We start from the raw sequence: 12,157 nt of genomic DNA, 5'->3' as shown, positions 1-12,157 counted from the left end.
TGGCGAAAACAGTACAGTAGATTCAAACTAAAGAACAAACATCGCGCAAGTCCAACTCGACATGCTTCAGTTACCCATATCGGTTCGACGTCCATAAATTCACCACCTGACATCTGGCTAGAATGGCAGAAAGTGAAACTCTCTGTTTATTGTGTTTTCACTTTCGTTTGTCGCACCTTCGACGACGACGACTGCCAAAGGTGGCGGTATGATAATTAGCTGATATTTTTTATGCAACCTGGCCTCCTTTCAGCCTTCTTCACTACTACCGTTTGGAGACCCTGTTTGAACAAGTCAACGCGCGATCATAACCCGCATCGCGCTCAACTGCGCTGACACAATAGAACAATCGCATTGTTTTTGACCCGCAAACTGTGACGGGCAATAGAGGAAAGACTCGAGGAGGCCTCGAGTGACGAAGTTTTTTGGAGTGTCTTCAGCGTGATTAAATTTAATACGTTGATGGGCACGTTCACCGGCGCGCCGGTTGTTTTTTAAGGACCGCGGTTTGATTTGCGTCATATTAAATTGGTTGTTGCTATTGTGTCACAAGTGCGCGGCATTAGTATGCGAAACATCCTAGTTTTTTCGTGATGTAATGTTTTGGACTGTCGTTACAGTGATTTGTCATAATTTGATGACTCAATAGGGTGACAACGTTGCATTGTACCAGCCTTGTAGAAAGGCGCATCGCATGATTGTAAGCTTCCTTGTGTGATTTATCAAATTTGATCTAATGTGATGATGACCTGACAAGTTAACGAACAACATGTTTACATTGTATTGTAAGTTTCACAATAGTCCCATGTAAGGCACGGCAAGCCGTTGAAAGCCACCCATCGGGCATCAATCAACAAACCATCACTCATCACCGTTCGGTTCCTGCCAAGAACCCATGGGATCATCCCACGGAGTACAAAACCCATAACGAACCGAGAAAAGCGTGTGATTGATTGATTCACTGCTGGGCTTTGAGGTTAAATCACGACTGTCAGGATTCCACATCTAGAACACCGCCGAGAACCTGTGCCGTAATTAATGATCCCGCAGCGCGAAGTTGCTCGGAGAAATTTAAATCAATTTAAACTGCTTCACCCTAGCGTGGTCTCCAAAATCCAACCCGGAGGTCGCCCGGCATTGAGCAGGTCACGGGGCCGGAGTAATTATTAACGGATTAGGGTCAGGATCTGTTTTGGTTGCCTCGAGTCACATCGAGTCGAACTCAAGAAAGCGTCCAAAGCGGAGACCCCGACTGAGGCTCCTTTATACGGGTGCACGTTCAGGATCTCACACAGGGCAGAACGAAACGAACAAAAACAAACGATGGATTCAACTGTAAAGGACGGTTCAAGCATTCCGATTCGTGTATTGGGCTTCTATTCTTCTAGGCTTGATTGCGTGGGGGAATTAAAATTCCTATCAATTTTCTTATGGTTTATCGAAGCAGCGCCATTATGTTTGATCCTACTCTTCTTCCTGAGCCGTCCAGAGACCAAAAAAAATCCTGTTTGATCTACGGGACCGCGCATCCTGACAGCCTAAGTGGGAACCGGTCCAGGGGAGATGTCAAAAGCTGAGCAGGAAGGGACTGCCGATGCTGGGATTAAAGCCAGAAAGGATGTCTGCACTGTGGTTGTTTTAATTTTACAAATAATTATGTAGATGCTCAAATTGCTTTCATCGCAGTTGAATTGGGTAGAAATTTTAGAACAAGTCAATTCCGAGAATTTGAAAAGGACTGACTGCAGCTGACGTTTAATTTTCAAAGTAAATTTTGATCAATTATTACCAATTTAGGCTATTCGATTGTTATTTTAATTGATCAAACGGCTCCAGAGAGGCGAATTGTAAATTGCTTGTGAAACACGAAAATGTAGATTGGATTTCTTAGAATTCCGTATAAAAAGTTATTTTAGAATGATATTTGTCATTATCTTATATCAATCGTGTCAATGTTTTAAATTTGCCTAAGCTTTTGATTAGTCAAGTGATGTTCATAAAATCATTGTTTTATGCTTTTTAAGTTCAACATTATGAAGAAGAAAGGAGCCCAAGTAACATTTTAGGCTTTATCAAAGCTGTCACAACCGCTATAAAACCTATCAGCCAAAACCAACATTAAAACCCCTTAGTCGTAACAAAATCCCCAGAACCATGATAAACCCCACTTAAAACCCAAAAGCACCTCCGCAAAAGGTTGTTACGGCCTATTCATAAAACCTTCATAGGAGTTCAAGGCTTTACAACTGAATCCTAACAACATCCTCAAAGCCTTGATAAAACCTTTGTTAAAACCTAGTCAGGAGTTATGGAAAAATGACATTTCATACGTCTTCAAACGTCTTTTGCCAAATAGGTTTTATTTTGGCAAAATTAAGTCTTCGTCTTGCCAAATGAAATTATGGAGATGGTTGTCAAAAATGGCGATAATAAATAATAGATATTAGAGGTAATCCAAATAATTGGAAAGCTTTTTTCTCGCAATTGATGGCTCATTCAGCTGCGATTGAAATTTTATTGATAAATGTAGGGGAGATAGAGCCAAAAAATTCAACTCGCTTCATCAAAAATCAATATTTTGTAATCATAGTGTTTAATGTTAAAAAATATTTTATTGCAATTCTTTGAAAAAAATGTTCAAAATATTTTTAAACATCTATCGCTATATTAATCATACCAGAAATTCAGCATAAATGTGTGTTTTCATCAAATTTAAATAAAAATTTTCAGTTTTCTATTTTTTCAACCAAGATGGCGGTTGATCAAATTCAATCAGAACACGCGTTTAGCGCCATATTTATGCAATGCTAATGGGCCGCGTTAAATGCTTTTTCAGGAGCTTATGGTTTTAAGTAAGCTTTTTACATGCCTAATGGCACTTGACAGCTAAAACACCCTGGGTTTTAAAAAAAGCATGCGATAAAACCGTTTAGCATGACATTGCCATTGGGTTTTCAAGACTCTCTTAAAACTTTTATAAAACCTTATTAAAAGCCATTTAGTTTTTATTGTCACGAGGTTTTATGTCCGAGGCATAAAACCTTGTTAGAGCCTACTAATTAGCTCTTGCTAATTGGTTGCGGTGAATGCCTAAATAAAACTATAAAGCAATCAAGATGCTATCATAAAACCTCAATAAAACTAGGTAGTGGCTAGTTGGTTTAAAAATGTTACTTGGGAGTTTCAGTGTTAATAAATAAAAAATATATACAATCAATCAACAATCTGGACATTTCTATGTATTCAAAATCTTAGCAACAGAATTTTTGAACATTGAAAATACAAATGCCAGAAATACAAAAAAATAACAAAATATAAAAAATGCAAAAAAAAACAAAATTTAAAAATACAAAAAAATATGAACAAAATACAAAAAATGGATGCAAAAAAAAAAACAAAAAAATGCAACAAAAATATTAAAACACAAAAATACTAAATAACAAAAATACGACAGTACAAAAACACTAAAATATTAAAATACAAAAAAAAAATATAAATTCTTTAATATCAACATACTGAATACTAAAATACTAAAATACTAAAATACTAAAATACTCAAATACTAAAATACTAAAATACTAAAATACTAAAATACTAAAATACTAAAATACTAAAATACTAAAATACTAAAATACTAAAATACTAAAATACTAAAATACTAAAATACTAAAATACTAAAATACTAAAATACTAAAATACTAAAATACTAAAATACTAAAATACTAAAACACTAAAATACTAAAATGCACAAAAACTAAAATGCTTAAAAACTAAAATGCTAAAATACTAAAATACTAAAATACTAAAATATTAAAACAAAAAATACTAAATAACAAAAATACGACAGTACAAAAACACTAAAATATTAAAATACAAAAAAAAATATAAATTCTTTAATATCAACATACTGAATACTAAAATACTAAAATACTAAAATACTAAAATACTCAAATACTAAAATACTAAAATACTAAAATACTAAAATACTAAAATACTAAAATACTAAAATACTAAAATACTAAAATACTAAAATACTAAAATACTAAAACACTAAAATACTAAAATGCTTAAAAACTAAAATACTAAAATACTAAAATACTAAAATACTAAAATACTAAAATACTAAAATACTAAAATACTAAAATACTAAAATACTAAAATACTAAAATACTGAAATACTAAAATACTAAAATACTAAAATACTAAAATACTAAAATACTAAAATACTAAAATACTAAAATACTAAAATACTAAAATACTGAAATACTAAAATACTAAAATACTAAAATACTAAAACACTAAAATACTAAAATGCTAAAATACTAAAATGCTAAAATACTAAAATACTAAAATACTAAAATACTAAAATACTAAAATACTAAAATACTAAAATACTAAAATACTAAAATACTAAAATACTAAAATACTAAAATACTAAAATACTAAAATACTAAAATACTAAAATACTAAAATACTAAAATACTAAAATACTAAAATACAAAATACTAAAATACTAAAATACTAAAATACTAAAATACTAAAATACTAAAATACTAAAATACTAAAATACTAAAATACTAAAATACTAAAATACTAAAATACTAAAATACTAAAATACTAAAATACTAAAATACGAAAATACTAAAATACTAAAATACTAAAACACTAAAATACTAAAATGCTTAAAAACTAAAATGCTTAAAAACTAAAATGCTAAAATACTAAAATACTAAAATACTAAAATACTAAAATACTAAAATACTAAAATACTAAAATACTAAAATACTAAAATACTAAAATACTAAAATACTAAAATACTAAAATACTAAAATACTAAAATACTAAAATACTAAAATACTAAAATACTAAAATACTAAAATACTAAAATACTAAAATACGAAAATACTAAAATACTAAAATACTAAAATACTAAAATACTAAAATACTAAAATACTAAAATACTAAAATACTAAAATACTAAAATACTAAAATACTAAAATACTAAAATACTAAAATACTAAAATACTAAAATACTAAAATACTAAAATACTAAAATACTAAAATACGAAAATACTAAAATACTAAAATACTAAAATACTAAAATACTAAAATACTAAAATACTTAAATACTAAAATATAATATAATATAAGTATAATACAAAAATGCAAAAATACTAAAAAACAAAAACAAACCAAAATGCAAAATAAACAAAATTACAAAAATCTTAACAGACTGGGACACCCAGAATAGCACTGAAAATCAACATGGTTTGAAGATAAAAATTCATAATTTTGCATTCACATAAACGCACGAATTCATTTACTTATTTTAACCATAAGAAAATTTCCCCAGCAAAACTTTTCTACAATATTAAATCCAATCTTTCCATATTCGTTTCAGGTCAGTACCATCACCAGATCCGCTTGGTAATTACTCACAACTGATGTCATATTGGCAAAAACTTATAATTTAGCACAAAAAAGTCCTGAAAACAGGCAGCCTCCGCGTTTATCCCCAACCACTTTCCCACAATGTCACCACAGACGTGCTGTCATAATGTCTCCAAAAATGTACATTTTTAATCTTCAGAACTAAAAAAAACACTTTCATCACCATGTGACTCACGCGTATCGATTTCGCTTTCATCCGGCATGTCCCTCCAAATAGTAGGACAACACATCAGCTGGTGTGACGTCTTTTGCGCGATTATTGAATAACATTACCACACCTTAAGAAGGGGGCCGCGCACGTTGACCCACAATCCGCACTCCGCGGCTTTGCAGGACTGCTGACTCAACAGCAACCAGCTTTCGCAACCTCCCACGCCGAGTCGTTTTTTTCTTTGTGGACCTTAGGCCAAACGATCGAGCTCATAGAGAGTGTTCCAATTATTGTCACGGCCCCGCCGCTCGAGTTGCTGGTGGATAATACCCAGGTCCGTCACGGATGTTTGAGGTAATACCATTTATGCAGCGCAGTTGCATCGCCGGTGACCAACTTCGACCGACTTGCACAGCTATAAAAATATCATTACTCATTCGGTATCCGGCTGGGTTATGCAACGACCAGTCGTTGTGAGAGCCCCGTCGAGAAGGAGTCACTCGAGAAGATGTGTTCCGTCGCTGAAGTCGTTCAAGGACGGTCGAAGATGATGCGCTACCGTGGTCGTAAATCTCGCTGAGGTATCTCTCTGGTACAGCGAAGTACTCTCGAAGGCAAATTGAAGTGAAAGCATCCGGATGCAGTCCAATTAACACCCTCGCTTGCACGAGGAGGTCGCACCGTCTGTGCACCAGTTTTGCAAACTTTCCACGGGGGTGTACGTCAACGGGGGTTTCGAGACTCACGTATCCTGACGAACTGCAGTAATGCTCGAGAGGCACATGACCGCATCCATCATCGGCGCCCGTAAACCCATTAGACCTGCCTCGGTACAGCGTATTCCCTTCACCATCTGGCGGCGAAAACACTTTTGATTTTCAATGAGCATAAGAGAAAAATTACGGCCCGCTAATGAGCTACGTACTCTTCGTGGAAGAAGAAATGGTTCACAGCGCCTCCTTGCGGCGGCTTGAAGAGTTGAAGATGATGAACGAAACGGTGCGTGCGAGGTTCGTCGCCGAAAACGCGTTCAAGTCACTTGCGGGAAAAGCGCTCTTCGGGCACGATTTTCGAAAGGTTTTCCAGCGTCATGCAGAGAGTCTTCAACCCCGCGGAGAGGGTTGCGTAATGTACCATTTTACATCTAAATCGACGCGGTGAATGGAGGGTCTAATTGTGATAACAGTTGGATGCACTACACTGGCTGGGGCTGGAAAATTGAATATAATATTATAATATTATTTTGACTGATGTTTGAACGGAGAGCGTGCGCCTTTTTGAGATTATCTAATCAATTATTTCTTTTGGGAAAATTGCTTCGATGACCGGAACGGAGCGAAAGACTGATTAATATTCGAAGAAGGGCTATGAACGTTCGCTTTTGTTTGGTGAACCAACTTGAAGCGGAGCAAATTGATGTTAACGAATAATTTATTCAGCTTAATAGCCTCGATTACGTGATATGATCTCATTCCAACTTAAATTACAAATCAAAGAATCGTAATGGATTCACAATGTTACTAAATCTACAGGTGGCAACGATGATGAAATTTTATTAAGTGTTTTATTTTCTTTGAGCTTTTATGTTGGAAAAAGTTTTTTTTACACATTAGAGGACAAATATACCCATGTAATAAAAAGATTTCTTCAAGATAGCTACAGCATAGGAATTTGACCCGCGGCAGGATAAAGTTCAAACTTCTATGCGGTAGCTATCTTGAAGAGCTATTGTTGAACTCCTGACACTTTTCTTACATTAAAAAAAATAGAGCTAATTTTGTTCTAGTTTACTTTTGCAAATTAAGTACTTTTAAATTGCTTTTGCTAGTATTGTCACCTAACATGTTCATGTTTAAATTTTCTAAAATCTTGTTTTAAAATATCCACTGACTTAAGTTAGTATTCCTATAATTGGTCGCAGTGGAATTATTTTTTTGTATTTTTTAATCAGGCTGAAACTTTTTTGGTGCCTTCAGTATGCCCAAAGAAGCTATTTTGCATCATTAGTTTGTCCATAAAATTTTCCATACAAATTTGGCAGATGTCCATACAAAAATGATGTATGAAAATTCAAAAATCTGTATCTTTTGAAGGAAATTTTGTGAAAAAATTGTGATTTTTTATTTAACTTTTTGTCACTTAAACTTGATTTGCAAAAAAAAATACCATTCTTATTTTTTTTATTTTTTGATGTGTTTTAGGGGACATTAAATGCCAACTTTTCAGAAATTTCCAAGTTGTGCAAAAAATCTTTGAGCGAGTTATGAATTTTTGAATCAATACTGATTTTTTTCGATGTAAAATCAAATTTGCAATCAAAAAGTACTTTAGTCAAGTTTTGATAAAGTGCACCGTTTTCAAGTTTTAGCTTTTTTCAGGTAACTTTTTTGAAAAAAGTCGCAGTTTTTTTTTTTAAATTAGTGCACATGTTTGCCCACTTTTGAAAAAAATATTTTTAAAAAGCTGAGAAAATTCTCTATTTTTTGCTATTCTGAACTTTGTTGATACGACCATTAGTTGCTGAGATATTGCCATGCTTAGGTTTAAAAACAGGAAAATTGATGTTTTTCAAGTCTCACCCAAACAACCCACCATTTTCTAATGTCGATATCTCAGCAACTAGTGGTTTGAAAACGGTGCACTTTATCAAAATTTTACTAAAGTACTTGTTGATTGCAAATTTGATTTTACATCGAAAAATGAAGTTGAAATTTTTTTGAAAAAATCAATATTAAATACAAATTATAACTCGGTCAAAGATTTTTTGCACAACCTGGAAATTTCTGAAAAGTTGGCATTTGATGTCCCCTAACACATATAAAAAAATAAAAAAATAAAAAATAGGGTTTTCTGCAAATCAAGTTTAAGTGACAAAAAGTTAAATAAAAAATCACCAATTTTTTTTTAACCGGGTCTCATTTTTTTCAGTGTAGTCCTTATCCATACCTACAGCTTTGCCGAAGACACCAAATCGATCAAAAATTTCCTTCAAAAGATACAGATTTTTGAATTTTCATACATCATTTTTGTATGGACAGCTTCCAAATTTGTATGGAAAATTATATGGACAAACTAATGATGCAAAATGGCTTCTTTGGGCATACCGAAAGCATCATAAAAGTTTCAACCGGATTAAAAAATACAAAAATTAAAATCAAAAAGAGAGATCGATTTCGTAGAGAACTGCTCTTGAGCTTTTTATCTAATATTTTCACTACGACGGCCCGAGTTATAGATTCACATATTATTTACATTCAAATTACTCAAATTTGACATTAAAAAAAGTATAAAATTCCACCAAAACAATATAAACAGGCCTAAAATTATGTAAAGTTTATCAAAATAGAGTTTTCATAACGCGAAATATTAGAATCGGATTTTTTTTTCGTGGTCTATTTTCTAAATAGTCTTGCTCATAATCAACAACTTTGTCCTACCTGCTCATAACCATCAACAGCCCAATAATCTATAAATCGCAATCTCAAAAATCAGTTTCTAGATTAAAAGGAAAACTTTCAATTTCACTAAGGCCATTTCAAATTTGATTTATGGTTCAAGGAAATTTTACAAAAAAAACATCCAAATATTTTTAAACGAACTCAAACATGTTTAATATTTTTATCAACATAAGAAAATGCATTTCAGTTGAAAAGACTTCTATTTTCGTTAAAAAAAATAAGTTTGTAAAATATGTGATTGCCGCCTGGCCAGACAATATCTTAATTTTTGTTTTAAATAATTAGTTTCGCTTAACAATTTTAACTTGTTTTACAAAATATAATCAGAAAAACAAATCATCTTGTTACTCATGCCAGACAAGAGGTTTAAAATTGAAAACTGTTTCGAAATCTCAACTGAATCATTTCTCGAAACATCTGCAGGATATGCCTACCCCAAAATGACCACATCCTCAAACGACCCCAAATATGAATCAAGTTTACGTCAATTCCAAAAAACCCACACTCACTCCGCAACATCAGCGATGTTGCAAAATTTGCTTCCAACGTAACAGCTCAGCTATTTCGCGGGCAGCTCACCACCTCCACCCTCCCGATCACCGTCAAAACGAAGATCAAACTTTCTCGCGGTCGATCGTCGTCGTCGTCGTACATTACATGATTTATCAGTGCACAAACATCTCACCGTCGGTCGCGATCGCCCGAAAGAGATCCGGATCCCCCACTTCGGGAAACGATCGCGAGTCACTCACCGGGTCACTCGCCACTTCGGGTGCCGAGCCGAACCGAAACCACAACTCCACCTCGAATGAAAGTGAAATTTCGCCCGACTACGGGCGGCGGCGACGACCTTCAGCCCGGGCGAGAGTGACTCACGCCGAAGAGATCCGTTTACGCAATCGAGTGAGTGACCGCGGGCACTCAGCACAGGTGCAAACGCGAGAGGCCCCCGAAGAGAGATGGTAAGGAGGCCCGAACGTGATTCCGGCTCGCGAGTGAAAGAAAAGAAAGTGGGAGAGCCTCGGGCCCCTGGCGGAACAGGCCAACGTACACTTCATTTAGTTTGGAATTATTTTTTAACACTGTCGGTCGAGCTCTCGCAGAGCACAGCAGCGAGTTTTCTCCTCACCAAGAGTGTGTATATCATTTTCGAACCCCGCGACTCCTTGTTAACGACGGGAAAAAGAAACGAAAGAGTTTTTGATAGTTTCCTTTAATTTAATACGCTAGCCCAAGTTAGCGAACGAAACAGTTTAAGTCGAAGTTCGGTTACGGAAGTGCGCAGCGAACGTTGGCAAAACCCGGAACGGTAGTGCGATCGAGTGATATTTTTGTGTAAGTTTCGAGATTTGTATGGAGATTTGTATGGAGGAATCAATCTGGGGACCAATTCGTTGTGGATTCATAGCATCTTCAAAGGAATACCTCTGATATGCTGAAACAGTGATCTTCAGGATAGCTACTGCAGGACTCTTCGGACTTCGCCAGGATGTAATCTTCGAATGTCACTAGAAGAACGAACTGTATCCTGTTGAAGTTCAAAGAGTGTGTAGACTGTTGAGTATCTTAAGTAAGATATCACTGTTTCAAGTGTTGAGGTAGTTCCACCTAAATCTGTGCTATTCAACGGGTCTTTCCCGAATCTGAACCGCGCCGGACCAATCCGGCAAATCATCAATCACTCGGCGGGAACATGTCCATCACCACCTCGCCTGCTAGTGTAACGCCATCGTCACGGGTTGGACCCCTGGCGGAGATCGTGCGCGTTATGGATTCTTTGTGCGCCTGTCAGATCTCCGCAAGTGTGCGGGAAGTCGTGTGATCGATCGTATCAGGAAGTACCTGCCGACCAATAGCTTTCTCCGTGATCCGCATGGACCCCGGGATATGTGTGAAGTGCTTAATGGGAAAAAATAACAAATCAAGCAAAAAGTAGCTTAAGGTATCGCATTGATGATCGTCCAGGTGGAAGAAGTGGCCAAACGAAAACGCCTATAAAAATAAAAAAAGGAACGCGCGAAATCGCCGGTGAAGAGGCAAGGTGAAAAACGGCAAATTCAGTTGTACGGTTTTTTCTTCGGCGTGTTCACGTCTTCGCCAACAGTGAGGAACCTGAATTATTTATAGGAGATTATCGGTGCGCTTCTTGTGTTGATGATGCGCTCCTCGTGGGCAACCTCCCCCCGTCGAGCGTATGTACTGGCCGTAGTGACCTATATATGTGCGGCGTTCGAAGTTGCAGCTGATGGAGAAGACACCACGGCGAAGAAATTGGAATAGCTACACCCTAAGGAAAAATATATCTCAAAATCTGCAACAGTAGATTTGCTGCAGAAAATGTCACATTTTATGACATTTTTTGCAGCAAGCCCGTAGATCATTTTTGCCCGCGTGTAAACATTTCAGCGATCTGCAGTTCTCACCAACACATATAACACTCCAAAGAGAAGCATATGTTGGTGCTCTTTAACTCACTTTTCATCAAGCGTCCATGGCGCGGTGGTAGCGTGTCGGATCAATAACCAAGAAGTTGGTGGTTCAATCCTCGTTGTGTTGAGGGTTTTTTTTGTGAAATACAACCAAAAAGCCGTCGGTAATGTCGATAATTGTCGGTAACGGGCAAAAATGTCATACCCCTATATTGCAAAAAATGCATGAGGACAGTTTTCATGCAGATTCTGATATACTTTCATGCCGCCATGCATCACAATCATGCGACTGCCAGTTGGGTGTAGCGTGCCTAGCGTTGCGTGCTACGCGGTGAAACCTGCACGGTGAACCTTAACGAGCGTGTGTGTGTGTGGATATTTGGGGTGACCACGTGGTCACTGTGCTCCAGGAACCTCCAGCTTACGCAAAGCAAGTGATCGAGAAGAAACAGTGCACAGACAGAGACGTCGACAAACCGGATATTCCGGCTCGCAAGGACTGTGTGTGTGTGTGTGCGCTCATGAGAGTGAAAACGGCAAACTACGAGACGATGAAGGAATTTCTAGTGGTTTAGCGTGATACTTGCGACGACGACGACGTGATCGCGCAGGAAGATATTTCTGTTCAGCATTCAAAGCAGAAGAGTGAAAGTGATGTAAAGCTCGGC

General features: G+C 36.1%; 1 protein-coding gene across 4 annotated transcripts in view; it reads left to right on the top strand.

The window, feature by feature from the left end:
* LOC120415386 (uncharacterized) overlaps positions 1-12,157 on the top strand; it is a 104,172-nt gene that overhangs the window by 42,025 nt on the left and 49,990 nt on the right. For 2 of the 4 annotated variants that reach the window (XM_052710564.1, XM_052710563.1), the window contains exon 1: positions 10,126-10,395. The exons of 1 other annotated variant lie outside the window; for it this stretch is intronic. The gene's annotated coding sequence lies outside the window, so the exon portion shown is untranslated. Of the gene's footprint in view, positions 1-10,124; positions 10,396-12,157 lie in introns of those variants that run through there. One more of the 4 variants, XM_052710566.1, reaches the window with a different exon arrangement.

The sequence above is a fragment of the Culex pipiens genome, chromosome 3 (assembly GCF_016801865.2).
Source record: "Culex pipiens pallens isolate TS chromosome 3, TS_CPP_V2, whole genome shotgun sequence".
NCBI lineage: Eukaryota > Metazoa > Arthropoda > Insecta > Diptera > Culicidae > Culex > Culex pipiens.
This window is presented reverse-complemented; position numbering and strand designations above follow the sequence as displayed.